The sequence below is a fragment of the Perognathus longimembris genome, chromosome 3 (genome assembly GCF_023159225.1).
Source record: "Perognathus longimembris pacificus isolate PPM17 chromosome 3, ASM2315922v1, whole genome shotgun sequence".
Lineage (NCBI taxonomy): Eukaryota > Metazoa > Chordata > Mammalia > Rodentia > Heteromyidae > Perognathus > Perognathus longimembris.
Window position 1 is genome coordinate 13,436,234 of NC_063163.1, and position 21,335 is coordinate 13,457,568.

The following is a 21,335-nucleotide window of genomic DNA, read 5'->3' on the forward strand; positions in this document are numbered from 1 at the left end:
GCTTGTGTTATTTATTTTACTTAACAATGATTTCAAAATCTCCCAGCAGTGATACTGACAACTGGCTTCTGCAAAGAGAAACCATCAATACTTCCTTTACAGAAAAAGGTTAAGTTCTCAATTTATTAAGAAAAAGATAATTTGCATGTTGAGGTTGCTAAGATCTATGGTATGTGCAAAAGAAAAAGAAATTCATTATATTTTCTTTGGGTCACACAACAAGTTGTAAAAAATACAGTTATAGTGCCTGAATGTTTAGTTAAGATTTTTAATCATTAAATTATATGATTTGGCCCTATGTGTAACTTCAGATACCCACCTGGAAGACTCTTGGAAAATATCCCTTCAAGGAGAGTGCTTCATCCATTCTTTCTTCAGAAACTTTCTGAAATCTATGCTCCATAAGTCTTCTTACCTCCACACTAATCCACATTTCAAGTACTTAAAGCTCATCTATTCTTCACAGACCTATATATAAACTACAGTGTGAAACCTGGTCCTCTAAGGAACATGATGGTTGAATATAACTGACATCTTAAAAATATGATAAGAATGAGGAAGAATGATGAAAGGGGTTACACGCACTGTACTAACAAAATGACATGTTGAACTGAAATCCCTCTATATAACTACATAGATTTCTGAAAGGAATAAGAAGTGTCTATACATTGTTGAATGTAGATATAGTGTTTTCACTCATATGCTTAACAGAATGGAAATTTAAAACATAATTATATCTTAAATTATTCTTTTTTCTGTAGCTCTGAAATTTATATTTGTGCCTTTTTTCTGAGTAATTACTTATTTATTGTCAAAGTGATGTACTGAGGGGTAACAGTTTCATACATAAGGCAGTAGGCACATTTCTTGTACAATTTGTTACCTCCTCCCTCCTTTTCCCGCTCCCCCCTTTCTCTTCCCCCTTCCCCTCTCCCCCCATGAGTTGTTCAGTTGGTTTACACCAAATGATTTTGTAAGTATTGCTTTTGGAGTTGTTTGTCTTTTTATCTTTTGTCTCTCGAGTTTGATATTCCCTTTCCCTTCCCTATATCTAATACGAGTATATACAGTATCCAGGGTACTCAGATGAGCTACAGGGATAGCGTGAGGACAACCATGGGAAGATGATATAAGAAGGTCTTCAACAACAACAACAAAAAACTTACGGTTTCACATGGCATATTGAAAGTAATTACAACAGTGATATTTCATTTCACTTAGCTTCATCTTATGTACTCATAAGGGCATAGCTATTGGGCTCTTGTGATCCTCTGCTGTGACTAGCCTAAGACTGTGCTAATTATTCTCTATGAGGGAAGCCATAGAGTCCATGGCTCACTTCACTTAGTATAACTTTTTCCAAGTTCTTCCATTTCGTTACAAATAGGGCAATGTCATTCTTTCTGATAGAGGCATAAAATTCCATTGTGTATATGTACCACATTTTTTTGATCTATTTGTCTACTGAGGGGCATCTAGATTGGTTTCATATTTTAGCAATGACAAATTGTGCTGCGATGAATATTGTTGTGCTGGTGGCTTTAGTGTGTTCTTGTTTATAATCTTTTGGGTAGATGCCCAAGAGTGGGGCTACTGGGTGGTAGGGGAGCCCTATGTTTAGCATTCTGAAGAATCTCCATACTGCTTTCCAGAGTGGCTGAACAAGTTTACATTCCCACCAACAATGTAGTAGGGTTCCCTTTTGGCCACATCCCCTCCAGCATTTGTTATTGTTAGTTTTCCTGATAATGGCCATTCTTACTGGGGTGAGGTGAAATCTCAATGTTGTTTTGATTTGCATCTCTTTTATGGCCTTCTAAATTATTCTATATGATATCATTCATGGCATGTTTCCAGTTTCTAATTTTATATACATATATATATATATATATATATATATATATATATATATATTCTTTCCGAAGTAGAGCTAACAACTGTGCCATATTTGGTAAATTTTATCTGTTGAGATTCATAGCTATTGATGGGGTTTTTTGGCAGTTGTTTTGGAATTGTTACCAGCTTGTGGTTTTCATTTCTCATGTTTTACCCACATATCACTGTTTCTGAGTTAGAGAATAGCAGATGGTACTGGTTACTTGTTTTTCTAGATATTACTGATACTTTAAGTGAAAGTTGGTTTACTATCAAGAGACAGTAATAAACAGCCATAATTTGCTTCAAAACATATTCTATTTATATGAAATTAGGTAGCAAGTTTTACTACTATTTAAATAACTTTGAGTTTACTCCACAAGATCTACAGATAGTTTGCTATACTCAGACTTCTGTCCTCCAATATCACAACCATAAGGCCTGCATACCATATTAGACACACATATTGCATAGATACATATAGCAACTACACCCTATAAAGGTGATATCCTGCCTTCTGTATTATAAGAGATAATTAACATCACAGGGAATTGAGATAATTATGCATTGTAATCAATTCCAAAATGCTGTTCAGAACATCACGCCCCAGTCTTTGTGCTCCCCCAGCATTTCCCTTGTAAATGATTCAGAAGCTCTTACCTTCTACTCTGAGGAAGACTGACTCAGAGTGTATCTTATTAAGGTGTCAGTGTACATTACAAACACTTTCCAATGAAATGCTTCACACCATGACAATATAATAAAGGTCTAATGTCCAGTCACTTTATTAAATAGTATAAAACTTACAAAGACACTGGTATATTTTACAGAATCCATACACAGCACTTAGGCCAATGTAGACTACTGTTCATGGAAAACAGTTTTTATCTAGTGTTATTATATCTAGAGTAATTTTCACCATAAGCAGCTATTATAATGTTTTCTATGCTTAGGTGTTACATGACACACTGGCACAGGTACAGCCAGGACTGACTGCAATACAACCCATTTGACATCATGGGTAAAGCTTCTAACAACAGAGAGATTACAGTTTCCTCAAAAAAGAGACCTAATGTAGATCAAGGGTATAGTAGACATTGTAAATGCCAAAAAAAAGACTATGTATTCTAGGAATATGCAAAGGCAGAGTCAGCACTGGAAGACAACAAGCACAGGGAGACTGTACAGTCCCAATCGCTAAGAGACAAATGGCTCTAGAGAGACTTAAGAATTACTTAGTAATGCAAAGCTGTAAAAATGCCAGTAACATGGTATTAACATAGTAAATAGCTAAGCACAATACTACCTAGCTAAGCCACATGTTTCAATCCTACACAACCATCAAAATCGTGATTCAAGTCTCCTAGGTAATTCTCTGTGGAAAATAGCTCTAATAATGTATGTTATAAAAATTACATTCCATCAGATATTCATAAAGTGCGATTAATCTGAATGGAAAAGATTCCTTTAGTTACTTTAGGTCTGAGCTAACCATTATGGTAGCCACTCACCACATAAAGGTACTGACAGCAGTTGAATTGTGCTAGTCTAAAAATATCCAGAGTGTTAGAGACTTAATAACAACCAAACAAAAATCATACAAAATATCCAACCACTCATTTTTACAATGTGTTCTTTAAGTGATTTTTAAATTTGGGGCATATTGATTAAAATTAATTATTAATATTAATCTCTTTAATGTGGCTACTAGAAAACTTACAAATGTAGCTCATATTATATTTCGGTTGGAATACTTTAGAATCTTTAATTGTACATAGTGTGTTTAGTCATAGGTATTCACATTATACTGTATAGTCAAAATAATGCCCAAATATCTCCAGAACCCACATCTGATAAAACTCTTCAGTTTCTGTTAAAAATGTACTAGTACTTACTCAGATGTACTATCATTTTCTAATTATGTCTTGAACATTTTTAAAGACAGTCATCTTATTTTTTTTAACCACACTTCTGAGACAGTTGCAAAGCACTGGAGCCACCAACTGTTCAAAAGTGGCAATACCCAGAACGAATCCTGTACAGAATGAGAAATAACAATGTGTGAGCAACACGGTTCTAGAGGTGAAAATGAGTGACAGTACCATGAAAAAAATATACAGATTTCTATTTTAAATTAATGCTATTTGTCTATCAAAAAAGCATATTTAAATCAGCAGAAATCAGTAGATACCAATAGTTCCTTTCACAAGAAGCAGATTATCCCTATTTTTAAAAATGTATGTAAGTTTTAAAAGATTTTTTAAGAGTATAGACATTTAATTATTTGTTCATGTTGGGTAGATACACTTAAGTATAGTAAAAACAAATTCTAATAATAACACTTCTTTAAATATTATCAAATTTAAATTATTTTATCCATTTTTGGTGAGTATATGTGTTTTTGTGTATGTGCAGGTATTGGGGCTCTAGGTACCCAACTCAAATGGCACTTTAAAACAAAATTCGTACCAACTACACAAAGATGGACAAGTTAGTGAGATTTAAAGGACAGAATTCAATTGCTGAGACCAAGGTTATTTCATAGTAAAGACAATCAAGAGACAGTCCCTTAGATGCTTAGAGCTCTTTCCACCTGACAGCCAGAAAATAATCAGGGACCTCAGTCTTTAAACTGCAGGGAGCCCAACTCTTCCACAAGAGTGAGGTCAGGAAAGGACTCTGGATTACACCTGAAAGTTCAGCTGGCTAACAGCCTGCTGTTAGGCTGACAAGAACCCAGACACGCTTTTGATACACAGAATTGTGAGTATTCTTATAAATGGCTAAAATTTGTGCTGGCCAATTGGAAGTGTACATAACATCCCTTTCTGATGTTGGCTGCACATGGGGTGGTACAACATGGGGTGACTTTTGTGTGTTCCACACAATCGTGCTATGACTCTCCACCATTCTCTAAGGTTTAGGGATATTGAGGTGTTGTTACTCTACTCACCGTAGACCATCACCAACATGAGGATACTACCCAGATTTACTGCACATACTTGACCTTGGTGAACTCCAGAACTTATATGGATTTGAAACTTAGTTCTGTCTCCACTATTTGGTCCATAATCAAGTTTGTTAGTATATTTTAGCCAAAGATACAGGATGGTAGAATAACTCTATCATTGATATTTTGTAACAAACTACTTCCATGACAATTGTCATAGTTAATGAAAATGAGCTGATTTTTAACAATAATTAGGATTTATAATTGTTTTATTCCTAATAAATTTCAACATTTTGAGAATTCTTGTTTGTAAACTAGCACTTTACAAATATCCAAAAAGCACTGTGAAATGTCATGCTGATATTATTTTTTTACAGAAAAAAATGTATGTTGTATTATTAAATTCTTATGTATTATTAAATTCTTGGCCATAACACATAGAAGTTCTTAAAACTAATGTAATTACTGATCAAAATTTAATGTTAGGGATGTAATCATAAATAGTAGGTCTTCCCCATTTCTTATATCTCTTCAGTTTCTCAAAACTATGGGAAAGAAACACCCCTTACCACTCATGGCAGAAGGAACAACAAAGACATAAATACACTTTTGCTATGAGGAGATTTCAGGTCCAAAAGGTTTTTAAAATTAATTATGTACTAAATTTTAGAAGATTTTAGATGTTGTATCAATCATTAGACAAAGAATATGTAAATGAGATGATTTTATACATAGCATATCTAAAAACATGTTTACCTAATTAGTTGATTATTTAATGTACTGATTCCTCCTATTTAAGGAAAATTTCATATGTTGGACATAATATTTTCATAAGGAATGACTATTCTGCTGTACCTTAAATAAACATAAATTTAAAAATAGAATGAAATATAATAAAATGATTAGATATTATATGGGTATAATAAGACTTGTAAAAGTGATTTAAAAGTAATTACACTTTGGGAAACAGTGTTTTATATCTAAATATTTTATTCTATTTGAGTACTAGTTTCTGTTTTAATTTTATCTCTGAAATTCTCCAAATATATATTTTGAAAAAGCATCCAGTTAATGTTAGCAATTCACATTTTGCTCATGGTTGGCACTCTACCACTTGAGTCACACTTCTACCTTTGGCTGGTTAATTGATGATAAAGAGTCTTTTTTGGATTTATCAAGCTTGGTTAGGCTAGCTTTAAACTGAGATCACTGATTTTTGGTCTTCTGAATAGTTAAGATTACAGGTGTGTGTCTCTCTGGCTGCCTATTTGACTGTATTTAGTTTTAATAGCTTGATCTTTTTATTATCTGATTCACTAACTTTCTTCTGTGCAAATGTCCCAGATCTACACCACTTTGAATCTTGTGTCATGTGCTTAAAGATTTAATCAGAATAGTCTTTTCTCAACAATTTGACTTTTGAAGTATATTTTCATGTAGCAAATAAAAATTGATCAACAACTAATCACATGTACAGTTGTTGCTTTTACTTTATGGCTTAAAGTTTTACAGATACATAAAGTTTTATATTAAAATGTTTACTATATCTATATAGATTAAAAGATTTCATGTTTTTATTTATGTTCAGTTCTCATAGACTGTAAAATAACTGAAACAGTTGGATACCTTTTCTGCTTTTATGATATGATAATAGAAAATGGCAATGTTTTGTTAATCATCCACCATGTTCAGCAGAAAAATAGGACTAAATCAATGGTGTTTTTGAAGACAAACAAAACTGTTTTGTTATAAAATATTTTTCACATCTCTGAATCATATTACAATTCTCCCATTCTACCCTTAGGGCCTTCTCTTGATTCTCCCCCAGTCATTAGTAATGAAAGTGGGTAATGTTTGATATTGTGTTCTGCCTCATTTAGTGTTAGTTACTACAGCTATTGTCTCTGTCTATGTCATACTGTGTGACTGACACCAAAAGCAATCATAGGTTGGAGAAGCAGATTCTTCCTATTTAGGTGCACCCTGGAATGCATTATAATTACATACTCAAGGGAACTGTGCTTTCCAGAATTTTACATTTACATTGTAGGCTCTGCCTTCAGGCATAAAAAGTAATGAGATGAAGCCAAAGATTTCTGCAAATACTCCTTTTTGGGGAGGAGAAAGTGTGTCTGTAGTGGGGAGAGAGGGTGTGAAAAAATAGAATCCAGGAAAATAAGTACTATAAAAATCAAATGATGAAAAGAAAATGCTATGCTAATTTGAAATAAGTATGTAAAAGAAGACAATGTTAGTTAGGGAAGAGGTCAGGCAGATAAGGAGCTGCCAATATCCCTAGGGTGAGAGAGATGTTGGAGAAACAAAGTGGGTAAAGATTGAAATGTAGTCCTCAAAGGAGCATCACTTGGATTACTGCATGACAGCAAAGTCCTTCAGGGTTGAACCAATGACATTTACCTTAAAACTATGTTTGTGGGGCAGTGCCTTACCATAGACATACCACTGTGATACTGCTGCTTCTTGATGCTCTGTTATGCCCTAAAGGATTGGTCAGTGAAGTCACAAGAGGCTTCAGAAGACCATCAGGTAAGTACAGCAGAACCAAGAAACAAACTATCTTCATCCTGCAATCTCTCTTCTGCAATCTAGTACTATCTGCGGATAAAGCTTAACATTGTGCCAGCTGGCCAGGAATGATAGAATAATGGTAGAGATGAAATGCTCTACAGTGAAGTGACACTGATATGAAGTAACTTCTGAGAGTCACTCTCTGTTCTACATGTACTCTCAGCACACACTTTTGTAGTAGACATTCTACTGGTACTTTCCAGCTGTAGATTCCTAGAGATAGGTACCATGATTATTATTTCTTTGAACAATAAGTTGTCTCTGAATTTATTAGTCTGCTAACTACTTATTTCCAGTCACATCCTTGTTAAAGCAATGTGAACGTTTGCATTGGTACAATTCCAAAAGTTTTTAGACTGTTTAATCTGTTAATATTTAGTAATATTAATTTAGAATAACTACCTTGCAGAAGTGCATGGAATGTCCTTATTCCATTATTTGTAGAGGTGGCTCTCCCTGTATAGGCACAGAATGTTAGGACAACTTGACAAGCTGTCTAGCTTGTCATATCAATTCCTCTTACTCTCCTTCCCCCAGACCTCTCTGCCCTCCCCTGCCCCCTCTACTTCCTCTCCCCTTCCCTTCCCCTCCCCTCTCCCCTCTCCTCTCCTCTCTGCCCTCCTCTCCCCCTTCTACTTCCTTTCCCCTTCCCTTCCCCTCCCCTCTCCCCTCTCCATTCATTTTGTTTTATTTTTAGTACTGAGGTTTAAACTCAGGGCCTTGCACTGTTAGGCAGGCACTCTACCACTCAAGCCACACCTACAACCCTGTTTTTTTCACTGATTAATTTAGGGATGGAGTCTAGCTAATGTCTTTGCCTTGGCTGGCCTCAAACCATAATCCTCTATACCTCAGACTTTTGAGTTGCTGTGATTAGAGGTGTGAACCACCAGCAGATGATAAGCTATTGCCACCCATTTTAAGTTTTTATTATAGCAATCAAGTAGTGGTTTGAATAATAACTTTGCTCTTCACTCACATTATAGTCTAGAGCAGTCAGTCTGTCTAGGGTAGGCGTACCAGTCACCTTCCACAAACCGAGATTAACCAACCACTTGGGAGATAAATTGCTTATCTTGCTTCAAATTTAAACTTAGAAAGTAACTATACTTTGTCCCTTTTTTTATTTGTCCCTTCTTCTATAGACACTTTCACTAGAAATGAATTTCTCTCTGCTCAGTTTTTCTCCCACAAGAACTCATCACCATGTGTAGACTTACACATTATACAATTTAGCACAATATCCCACATAATTTAAACTAACACACTCACTATATGTTAAGGGATTTGGGGCACTGACACATTGTGCAAGGACCTTAAATACTGCTCTTCACTACAAACATACAAGTAAATAACACAATGATCACTTATTTACAGTTCAGACAAGTACCAGCTCAAATACAATCCTTACTATATTGAGATGGTCCAGTATGAAGAATGTGCAGGAAATCAATGGCTAACATAGAGTGTAGTTCCAGTATGTAGAATGTACAATAGTTGTTCACAGTACTTACTTGTTGGTGAAAGTAAGATTTCATTAAGAATTCCCTAGATAATTGCAATTTTTTAAATCCTCAGGGGATTGTGCAAGGGAACACTGGGCAACTTTTGTAGTGACAGATTTTAGGACTCTTTCCCAGTTTCACTCTCATTGCTGTTCCTGAGATCAACTACATACTTACATGTACATCTTGGTCTGGTACTCTGAAGTGGAGGCAATTCTATTCATGAAAGAAGACTGTGATTCAAAAGGTTAACTAGGGATTCATTTCCTTTCACCCTATTGCTTTCTCCCACACTGCTGATTTCTGCCAGTGGATAAAGATACTTATAAGTATTAGCTCTGCATCTCATCTTAAAGAATGAGAGAAAATGTTAATGAAACAAAGTATATTCCTTTAAAGCAAGCAACCTCAAAGTAACACATATCTCTTTTACTTCTCAGTTGACATCTTACATACTCTTCCTGCAAAGGAGCCCCAAACACCCATATTTCCAGCCACTTCCCCAGAGTAAACTTGGCTGTTTCTGTTCTATGATGAGGAATGGGACAAATATGAGGGTAATACAAGCAGACTCTTCCACAAAACTATATGGAAAACATAGGAATACTGTTCAAGTATGTTATAAAAATGTTCCCTTCACTCCTAAGTAAAACTTCTTGGGTATCAGGTCATATCTCAACATTGCTCCGGATTGACACTCTTTATACCATTCCTCTCAGCTATTAAATACTGCATTTGGCATTTACTTTTCATTTTCTCCAAATTATCACTAGCTATCTTTTTCCTGCTCACTTCTTACAGAAATTTTGATTACATTTACTATGATTGCTTTACAAACTATGAACAGTAAATCTCACTTTTCACATTCTTCCATGCAATTTATTTTAATTTTTGTTTTAGTGTTTTCTTAATTAAGAATTTTAGGGTTCTTTTATATAGAAATGGCCTATCAGGGCTGGGAATGTGGCTTAGTGATATAGGGCTTGCTTAGAAATGGCCTGTTTAGTTTGTCCCAATAATTTATTTTTTCACTGTCTCATTTCATTAGTTTGTTATATTCATTTTATTTTATGAACATTTAGTATCTAGTACATTTCCCATATTATTCAGCTTTTACTTAATACTTTTTCATATGTACACTAGAATTATTTTTCCAAGTCTAAAACTAAATTAGATTTTTTCAAATATAAAAAAAATTCTTCTGAGCTTTTATAGAGATTGATTTGTTTTTTTTTTGGCCAGTCCTGTACCTTGGACTCAGGGCCTGAGCACTGTCCCTGGCTTCTTCCCGCTCAAGGCTAGCACTCTGCCACCTGAGCCACAGCGCCCCTTCTGGCCGTTTTCCATATATGTGGTGCTGGGGAATCAAACCGAGAGCCTCATGTGTAGGAGGCAAGCACTCTTGTCACTAGGCCATATTCCCAGCCCGAGACTGATTTCTTATATAAAAATCTACCTAGCCTGTTACTTATAGACATTTTAGCATGGTGTCTTTTACTCTGCAAGTTAAATGGTTTTTTGACAATTTATGCTGCTGTTTTGCAATTTCATCATTTTTACATTGTATTTGTTAGTATCTAGGAAAAATGGTATTTATATTTTAATTGTGTTAAATTACCTCACTGAAATCTCTTATTTGTACTGTTTGAATAATTCTATTTTTAGAGTCTTCAAAGGGAGACAACTTTTTTTAGTGTTTTAAAGAAATTTTATTGAACTGTAACCATCACATAGAAATATGCACAGATGTAAACTTTCACATTTTTGTGAAAGTATTATAACTGTATAGTCAACTCTAGATAAGAAGTACCAGTAACACAGAAGTTTCTGGGAAGACTACTATTTTGATTGCTAATTGCTTTTGTCAATTTAAAAGGAGAAAATATTTATTTGGTTTATGGTTTACAGAATCATGGTTTCATACTCAGCAGGCTGTTGTTTCTGGTCCTGGATGTGGTAGATAGGTATGTGAAATAGTTGCTCACCTCATGGTGGCCAGCAAGCTGAGAAAGACCAACAGGAAGGAACCAGTGCAAGAAAACAGCCTTCAGGATTCACTCACCCATGATGTTATTTCCTTGAACCAGGCCTTAATTACTAATTTTTTAAATCAGTAACAGCTGGTACAAGGAAATAATACTAATAACACCATCTGATTATGAACTCATTACCAGATTAATCCACTGATGAAGTAAGAGCCTTCGTGGTGCAGCAAATCACTTTCCAACATCCCTACTTACAAATACTTCAACACTGGGAACCAAGCTTTTAACACATAAGCCTTTGAGGAACATTTTGTATCCAAATTGTAACACTAATATTGACAATTTTGCCTCCACTTTTGTAATAGTTATGACAATTATTTCTGTGTTCCATTTCACGAAATTTATTAATTTACCAAAGGGGAATGAGATATGGTGGTGACAGAAGCTATCTTAAAATGCTATTAGCCTTGTTGTGATACTACCTGAGTTACTTTTATGTAGCTCTTTTGTATCTGGCACAGAGATTATTCTCCTACATTTAATTTTTGTATAGATGTTAACTTTTCTATTTCTTTTGTCTTTACAGCACTGGAACAAGTTCATTGTTAGAAACTTAAAATAACACAATAGCCCAGATTCTCCAGACTTTAAGACTGATAAAAATACAGTACATATTAATGTGCTTATTTTTACTTATTGATATTGTCCAGGTTCTCTGTCTCTGTCAGGTACTGGGGCTTGAACTCTGGGACATTGTCTCTGAACTGTTCTGCTCAATGTTAGCTGTCTACCACTTTGAACCACAGTGCCTTTTCTGGTAATTTGTTGAAGATAAAAGTTTCAGACTTTCCTGCCCAGGCTGGATTTGAACTGCAATCCTCAGATCTCAGCCTCCTAAATAGCTAGGATTACAAGCGTGAGCCACCGGTGCCCGGCAAATTTTCTAAATTTTTTTGAAATAAAATTTCTTCAGAAAATAACTGATATAATTTTTTTGGTATATAAATCTACACGCAATTTTTACTTTTAAATTAAAGGATAGGTTTAAAACCAAATACCCAAAATAAAGTGAAATTACAGAAAAGAGGATAATAAATCACTGAAGATACCAACCACCAAGGTAATGTTAGAGATACTGTGTATGTCTCCCAGATTCTGATATTTTGTGAAAATATTTGTAAAATTTTAATTTTATTATAACACTTGTGATTAAACTGAAATATTAAAATCCTCTCAAATTTTCTGTTCAGTTATAACTATGCTAATGTTTTCCATTTCCTTGAATTTTGCTAACACAATTATCATTGCTTTAAAGGCCACATAATAGTTTAGAAAACTGGCCCTATAACGACTTACATTTAAATCCTGCCTTCATTTTCCCCTTGTTAGCTTTGTCTTGTCTTCTGTACCACTGCTTCAGATTCCTCATCTATAACATGGGAATAATCCTTATAGTAATTAGTGATCTTGTGGATTAAAGTGAATTTCCAATGCTTGATCCTGTTAGTTAGCAAGGTTAATTTCAAATAGTTAACACTAGTCTTTCATGAAGGGTTAGAGGGCTAAATTCATTAAAAAAAAAAAAAAAACTCAAGCCAATATGAGTTTTAGTAAAATCATCCTTCCAGTTCCTATTGAAAGACATTGCTACTCTACTGCTCAATGTAATTCTGCAGCAGAGCAGATTGACTTTTTTTTTTTCCTGCTAAAGGAACCAAATGAATAAGGCCAAGGAACCTATGCTGCAGGGTCAGGATCTAGAAAAGGAGCCACACTAGACTATTTTGTTTGCTTTTAGCAATCAGCTATGGCTTCCTCTCACTTGATAGTGGGCTCAGAAGATGAAGTTTATTTGGACATAGACTTGCTTTTTAATCCAATCTTATTCCCTCTTCCTAAAGCTAGCTAGCTACCACCTCTTGTCTAACACACTAAGTGACTCTAGACCAAACTTTTCCAATCATTTATTTTCCATTTTTAATGTCTTAAGATACAGCTACATTGAATTTCAGTCCACAAACACAGGCAGTCTCCCCCGCCCCGCGCCCCTTTCACATTCTGGTCTTTGGATTAATACGCTGTTTATTATTCGGGACTAAAGATCTTTTTGAGTAAGTCTGTCAGTTACACAGGGATTACTAAGAAATCCTTTAAATTTTCTACATTCTTGTGTATGTATTTTCATTCTTCTAAGAGATAATACTTGGTAAAAATTAGAAAAGTCAAGCAAAGATAACGAGTTTCTCTTCAGTTTGTAAGAATGATTAAGAGCTAGATGGAATGAAGAATGTACACCAAAGGAAGTGCCTGAGTAAAATTCTCCAGTTTTAAATATATGACTAAACACACCCTTATTTGTACTACAGGCTCAGGAGACAGAATCTGAAAGTTCCTCATTTACCTCTCAGGTTAAGATGCGTCAAGATACAGCAAACAACATGCAAACTCTAGACAATGAAGTTGAGATATGTATAAAATATGAAAAATTATTTGTGATTACAGGGCTAACAGCAGGCACCCAAGTTCAAGTTGTTGTAAATTCACTATTGCCAGAAAGTAATCTGCTTTCATCACTTTTTTTTTCAAAATTTATCATTATTTTAATACTTTCATCCTTGAGCTTTCCATATGATGAAAAATACCCAACTAAAACTAAGTATATTTTGATTACAATGACAGGTTCATAAATACTTAAAATTGCATGAGGACAGGGTTAATAATTACTAGAAAAACTCCTTAAACAAAAACATATTATTGAAGATGAAAACAGATGGGGAGAAAGATGGATAAACAGGAAGATGGTTAGAAAGGAATAGGGAAGAGAAATGAAGGGAAAGAGAAAGAAGAAAACTGAAAAATGGGAGTAAACATGCACAATTTAACTCTAACGATTACTCAAATAAACAAAACTTCCTAAAGATGTTAAGATCTGGCATCATTAAATAAATCTTCTAAAAATCACTTTATTAATTTTACCCTGTATGGTTATTTGCAGTGTTCAAATCTGCCAAAGAATTGCTTAACTCTACTTCAGTTTACCTTAACAAAGTCACTGGGTCAACATGAAAGATGGAGTTTCAAAAGTAGAACATTTTGAAAGCTTTCTTTGCTAATGCAAACTTACCTTATAGTTAACTATTTAGTAGATTGATTTCCTCAAACTTGTGATTATTCTATGAGTATTAGCCAAAACAGCATCAGTAGCACTTAAGACTATTATTAACAGACATCATGGTTAATGTGTTGAATCCAACTTACTCTCAATTTTTTTTAGCATCATACTACTCTGTTGTTCATTAGCATTGTATCTTTTTAAGTGGGAAAAGGTCACATTGTAGTCACTCTCAGCTGTTTAAAATGCCATTATACATGTTTATTTTATTGCTAGTATAACCCCACTGAATCATGAAAGTATTATTTTCACATTTACCTGGTAGACCGTTTTTACGGGTTCTCCACTAATTTCTTTTTCTTGACCTTATCACTTACTCAATAATTTGTGCAAGAAACATGTAAAGCTGTTTCACGACTGCTAAATACTGCTGCCCCTGATTGCTAATTCTTGAGATCTGTTCTGAATATTTAAAACATTAAGACCAAGTAGTAAAGATCAAATTACACACAAGCATGCAGATAGCTCTTTACATCCACTGCACCTCACTGTGACCCAGCCATCTTCTCGCTGAAGTCAACCCTGGATAAAATGTCATCAGATGAGAAATAGACTAGCACAAAACTACTCTAATGATAAGGCAATATTAAGAGACATACCAATATATAACCTTGGAGACATTTTAAAGAATTCAAAACAAGATCTCCTCTTGCTTTCAAGCATTTAAGATTTAATAGGTTTTATGAAGACTTTTACTGCAGAGCCAAAGAATAGCAAGACAAGAGCCAAGACTGAGTTCAATCATGAACAAATCACCAATTGCCTACATTCCCAAAGGCCAAAACCAACTATTGATTTGAAAGAAACAGCAAACACCTCCCACTGTTATTTTCCAATAAAATGTTTCTTCTTGTGTTTTGTCTTGTGGGCAATTTTAACATTTTTTCTAAATTATTTCAAAGCAGTTTTACTCCTGGAGCATAATGGCATAGCAAAGGGACATTAAGGTGGCAAAAGGAATTGCAGCTGTTCATTGGCCTTAAATAAATCTGGGTGGGCTTAGCATAATCACAAGGGTCCTTGAAAATGAGTCAAGGATAGAAAATGACATTAGAAAGGTACAATGTAAGGACTACAAATGCAGCTGCTGGATCTAATGGTGAAGACGCATTGTCAAGAGTAGAAAAGAACAGAAAAAGTTCTCTCCTCCAGGACATTCAGAAACACAGCCTTGATACCTTAATCACTTAATCTTAATATGTATACTTAATAATACTTAATCACTTGATATGTATCAGGAGTCCCAACATACAAAACTGTAAGACAATCAGGTAGTTTCAAGCCATTGAGCTTGCATTAGCTCACCAGTGGTAGTGTGACAGACAAGATTTATCAACAAAATTGTGACACTTTAAACAGCAGCAGCAAAAGCAGCTGCTTCGTGGATGACTGCAACTGCAGGCAAACACCACTCACTCCTGGCCCAACAGTGTCTAGGACATTCTTGGTGTAAGCCTTAAGGGCTGTCCCTTCCCTTTCCACCCTCAACTGCCAACATGACATATCTTCAGATGTTTAAACTTCTCATCTTTTAGCTATGCATCAACCTGCCTAGGTAACCTAACCTGTGTGCCTTGGGAGAAATGCATGGCCCAGTCACAATTTTATCCCTCAGATGGCTCTTAAGTGTACCTCAGACCCAAATTTGTTAACTTGAAACCTTGTTAGGTCAAATTGCAGCTTGTTTTCATCTCAAGGTGAAATAACTGCAACATCTCACCAAGACAGGAATCGCTACCCAAGCCTTGTTTTCCTAAAGTATAAAGGAGGATGCTGGTATCCACAAAACTTTGTTAACACTGGTGTACCCAACTCATTTTACAGTTAATTGGACTTAACCAATCAATACTGCCTTGTACTATTTTGTCCATCCCAGGGTGCCAAAGGACAATTTCACCACATAGTACAGGGCAGTTTGGCTATGCTCTCTAGCCATTAACAGTTGCTTAAGACTTGACAGCTTAACACCATTATCCCTAGGACCTTCGGAATAAAGTTCTAATCACATCTGCTAGAATATTGACATCTACTATGTCTGGGCCTCACATTACTTCATACTTAATGAGAGCAGGACCTAGCTCTCATCCCAAACTGCATAACCAATGGAAGAGGCTGAGTGGTCAAGTGCCAATGTCAGGTTGTTTTAAGTATTGATACTGAACTTGAAAGCTTGCTCTAACACAACCTCACTGTCTTCAATATATATTAAGCAAAACACTTCAGAATGGTCCCTGCTCTTCTATCCATCACTATAAAATATGCTAGATGATGCACACTATTTCAGACAAAAATTGATTCAAATCCACCAGCTAAACTTCACATGCTGACACCTTATTGCCAAGTGGCACATGTAAAGAAACTAAATCTATAATAAAACCAATGAATTCAAGCACAAAAGCTTTCTATTCAATAAAATAGGGAGAGCCTATTGAACTGGGTGTTGACAAGTTTGAATTCATAGTCCACTAACCACCTTCTATCCTTGCACCCCCTGTAACTGGGATACAATACAGACCGGATTATCAAAGCCTTGATACTTTCCTCCATTTCTTAAACAGAAATTTTGGGACCATTTACATTAACAAAACAGACCACCAAAAACCTACAATGATTTTATTTCATTAAGCTCATGTACAATTTAAGCTGTATTTTTATTAACATTAAGTACACTAAAATGATATGATCAACTGGTATGATAAAATGTAGTTGGGCACTTCCAAAATCTGTGTTGTCATGACAGAAAACTAAACCTTTAAGGTGAAGCTCATACATTTTCTTAATGTGATTTACTAAAATCAGAAACTACTCTCTAATCCAAGTTGTGTTAAATCTCAAAGTAGACATGACACTTGCAGAAATGGATCTAAGTATATACTGAGCTGTCCCTTAATGTTTACTATACAGCTCTTACTTTTCTAATGCCAGACAAACTGTATAAACAACAAATTACAGAAACTACAAGTTTTTGACTACATGTACAATAACAAAACAAGTTTAATGTGACAATGCACGTCCGGGTAGTTGTGGGTTGCATTTCATCAGGAATCAATCTGTAGAACTCTTCAAACTATCAACAGGGAAAACAAGTCTTGTCACGTTTAGGTTTACCTGTAAAATGGAGAGCTCAAAAAGTTTTCAGTAATATCACCAATACTCTCAAGCAGATTTAAAAAGAACTCATAAAAGGTTAAGTCCTCTTCTTCTAAATATAGCATTAGACTTGAGAACTACACAAGTGTAACATGCGAGAAACTTAAGTCATTTTTTCTTAAAACCTAGTAAGATCAACCTAAGTAGAGAACTGTACTGTGGGAAAGTCAAAGCTGTTTTCCCCCAGGTCCCTTAAAGATGTGACAATAACCAACCCAATCATTTTCATCTATCTCAAAATGGCTACATTAAAATACCTGTTATATAGCTGTGTGTACAAGAAAAAAAAAATCTTGAGGACAAGCATAAAATGTGCTACACACTTTAAAGTCATTTTTTAAACCTTGCAAATCAACTAGCTGACAGCCCTACAAAGCAGCTATGTACTTGCTCATCAGAATTAAATCTCAATTCAGGTTTTGTACACAGTAGTACCAAATAAGCCTTTTAAGTTTTAATCTGTAAAGTACATTTTAGAAGAACCATCTGACAGGGCTCTATCATTAATTCTATGTAAAAGACACAGGTATGTTTAAGTTACCAAAAAGATCCTCTGATAGACATAAGACAAGCAGGCATGTTTCCCAATCACCCTATATAACTTCAGAAAACTATTTCCCTTAAGTAAACAAAGACATTTTAAATCTTCAATGCCAAACAAGGACTCAAGTAAAGAACAATGATATATAAAATCACTGCAATTCTTGCTATTTTCTCTTCTGAAAGCTTATCATGCCATCAACTGAAACTCTTACCTTTCTATTCAGGAATCCAAGACTTAAGCTTAAAATTTTCAAGCAGATCAATTAAAGTTGAAATTGTTTTAGTATCACCCAGTGTGTTTTTGAAAAGTTCTCTAATCCTATCAGGTGGTATGATTGGTAAGGTTATGAAAGTTAAATTAAAAAAAATACAATGTCAACTTACCAAGTACCAATTTTGCTATTTTAACTAGATTTTCTGTATCACATTAGTCATACAGTAACCTGTATGTCATTTATTTAAACACAAAGACTAAATTAAGAAGGCAAAAAAACATGACCTGTAGTTGTTAAACTGCATTTTTTAGGTTTCACTCCAATGACATAAGTCACCAGCCTGGATATCAATTTATTGTTGTCCAACTCCAGCTTGTGAAAGGAGAGAACAGAAAAACAAATCAGGAGAAAAATTAATTGTAGATTTGAACACAATTGCTATGTTGGCAGTAGGCAAATGTATAAACAGACCCCCATACTTCTCACTCCATTCAGTGTTAAGTGTCCTTTTGTTCTTCTTAGTTCCTATTTTTTAGGTTCCAGATATCAATTTGAAATCCCCAATTACTTACAGAATACACACATTAACAAGCCAAAGTGAAGTTAGTGTATTACCAGTTGTTATACATCCAATACTAGGAATATAATATACTAGACAAGGCCTCATTCTAAATATCATGCTTTAAATAATAAACATACATAACCATAAGTAACATTTTTACTCATTTATATAGTGTAAGAAATAAACATTTAGAGCAATGTAAACAGCATAGAGAACATAAAAAGCAAAAGGACATATATATGCATTCTTACTTCACTGATTGCCATGCCTTTATGCTAAAATTTCTGTATGGACACAATTATAAAATCTCTGAGAAGCAATAAAAAATTTGGTTAACTCTGACATGCAACAAAGTGAAACGTAATGGTACAAAAATTAAGACAACATGTCAGTTCAAGAAGCAAAGCAAGTTATCTGCTTGACTAACAAAATAATCTACAGGGTACAGGTTTTCCACATGCTCCACATCTCGAGTGTTTTACAGTAGATATCAGAATCTTCAGGAATACTACTTTTCAACATCTTCTGGTCACAATCCCCACCAAACTCAACAGGCCGGGACAAGTGCAATACCACACAGAAACACAGCATTGCAACTGATCCCAACCTGTGTAGAAAGGGGTTTGATTTTCCCTCACTTTTCTACAGACTTTTCACTACCACAGTCAGTTTTGCATGGATTTGCACAGCAGAATATCACACAGCTGGATGCAAACCTGCAAAACTAACCATAGAACAGTGTTCAGTAACAGGGCAGTTTGGCAACAGGTCGAAGCTGAAGTTTTACAGCCAGCAGTACTTTAAGTGCTCGTAATGCAGTAGATAACTGGACACTACCTGCACTATAAGCACTTTAGTGCTACAGAAGCTGTCACATCAGATACACCAGGCAGATTCTACATCGACAATAAAAGTACAATAATTAGTAAAAATCACTTGAAGGAAATAGCAGGCCACCATCAGTTTTGCATAGATTTGCACAACTACATTCTTCTTGTAGTGCAACTATGCAAAACTAACAGAGGACTGCAAACAAAAACTATTAAGACCCCTATACACTTGCTTGATTTGAATTAGATGAAAACATAACTTCTTATGCCAGAAGGAGCACTTAGGGCAGTAGATGCTAATCTACTTCACTATCTGCACTAGATGCACCTTAGAACAAAAAGCACTCAACATCAGCAGGCCCTGCCCTTTAAAAGCCCACCTTGGCTTCCCGAGGCAGCTGTCACCATAATGCTACAAGTGCCTTCACTGCAGTAGATGCACATATCACTACCTGCACTGTAAGCACTTTGACATTATTCTGACTGGTCACCATCTTCAGATTTACAAGGTGATGTCCTCTTTACTCCTGCTAAATTTGAAATTAATTAAGAGTATGCACCTGGAACTCTTAATGTTGTGAAACAGGTAAAATCAGCACAACCACTACCAAGGAAATTTACTTTATCTCAAAGCTATAGAGAGCTACAAGTTCCTTTCAGAAATACTTTCAGTCTTCAAATAGGTAATTCTCTACAGAAGGACATAACCAGCCACCATCTTAGCACTCTGTGGTGGCTCTCCTTATACCTACCTGGCCTTTCACAAAAAGCATAGTGAAGTAAAATCAAAATCACACTTCACATACATTAGAACGTTACTGTCATTTACAGGACAGTCTGACTCATAAGTACCTTTTCGAGGAAATCTTCATATCCACGTGGCAAAACATTTCTTTTTTTCATCTGGCTCCCAATTAGCAAATACTTGAAATGATTAATGAAATTACTGTATAGACTAAATTTCAAGTTTATTAGTTATGTAGCTTCAAAATACCGTTTACAAGCTTAGTTTTATTACTCCAAATTGCATGTCTTACATTATCAAATATAAAAGGTCTTAAATTCTCATTCTGTTAAACTTCCAAAGATGCTTAACAGTACTTGCAATGTACTTTTTAAAACACTGAAGACTAGGTAATCATGCTACATGACTTATTTCTCCAGAAAAAGTAAGCTTGATGTCTAAAACACCTGTGTCATACTTAAAAAGCACAGCTCTATGGCATTTAATCAACTCAGATATAAAAGCAAAAGAAATATTCTATAAAAAAAAAAAAACTTATGTTAGTAAGTTAGGATATACGTACCCTTTTGGGAAAAGTTCCTTCTCAGCCAAGTATCCTTAGGAAAGCTTTGGGTGCTTTGAGGTCCACGTGGTACAACTGGGGTTGGATGGGGAAAAAAAAAAGGATACAAATATTTGCTCAGAATTAGAGCCACTCAAGCGAAATCAATTTAAATTTCTTCATCTACAACCCCCTTAACGACAATTCTGCCCGATTGCAAAACTAAGGGAAACAAACGTGGGCTCGTAAGACCAGGATTTAAAAGCCCCAACCAACAATGTGTGTGAAAGAGGTGGAAGAGAACAAAGTTGAGGGGGGGGGGGGGGGACGCCCTTTAAGTACCAAGACACACGGCTCAATTAATAAGCTCCTGAAATACTTGGGCATGACTGCAGCAATCATTAACTCGACCATACAGCAGCCCCAGTGTGAGTGGGGAGAAGGCGACCCGGTGACTATTCTTCACCACCCCTCCCCCCATCAAGACCTCGTGGCTGCAGGGCTGGATAAAAGAGTTGCTTCCCCAACTGCCTAGGTCCTCTTGGCAGGGTGCTACGACTTGCTTTGGGCGACAAGGCAGGAACAAGAATACTCTCTCGTCTCGATTCCTTCCTTTTGTCCGGCAAAGGACCAGAAAACCCGGGCAGGAACATTCGACGCTGCAAAGTGCCCG

At 35.4% G+C, this 21,335-nt stretch overlaps 1 long non-coding RNA gene across 1 annotated transcript; it reads left to right on the forward strand.

Annotated features, from left to right (window-relative positions):
• Positions 1–214: 214 nt before the first annotated feature.
• Positions 215–20,623, forward strand: LOC125348174. Its single transcript, XR_007210314.1, has 3 exons — positions 215–225; positions 13,006–13,015; positions 18,953–20,623. It is a non-coding gene; the product is annotated as an uncharacterized LOC125348174 (long non-coding RNA).
• Positions 20,624–21,335: the final 712 nt, after the last annotated feature.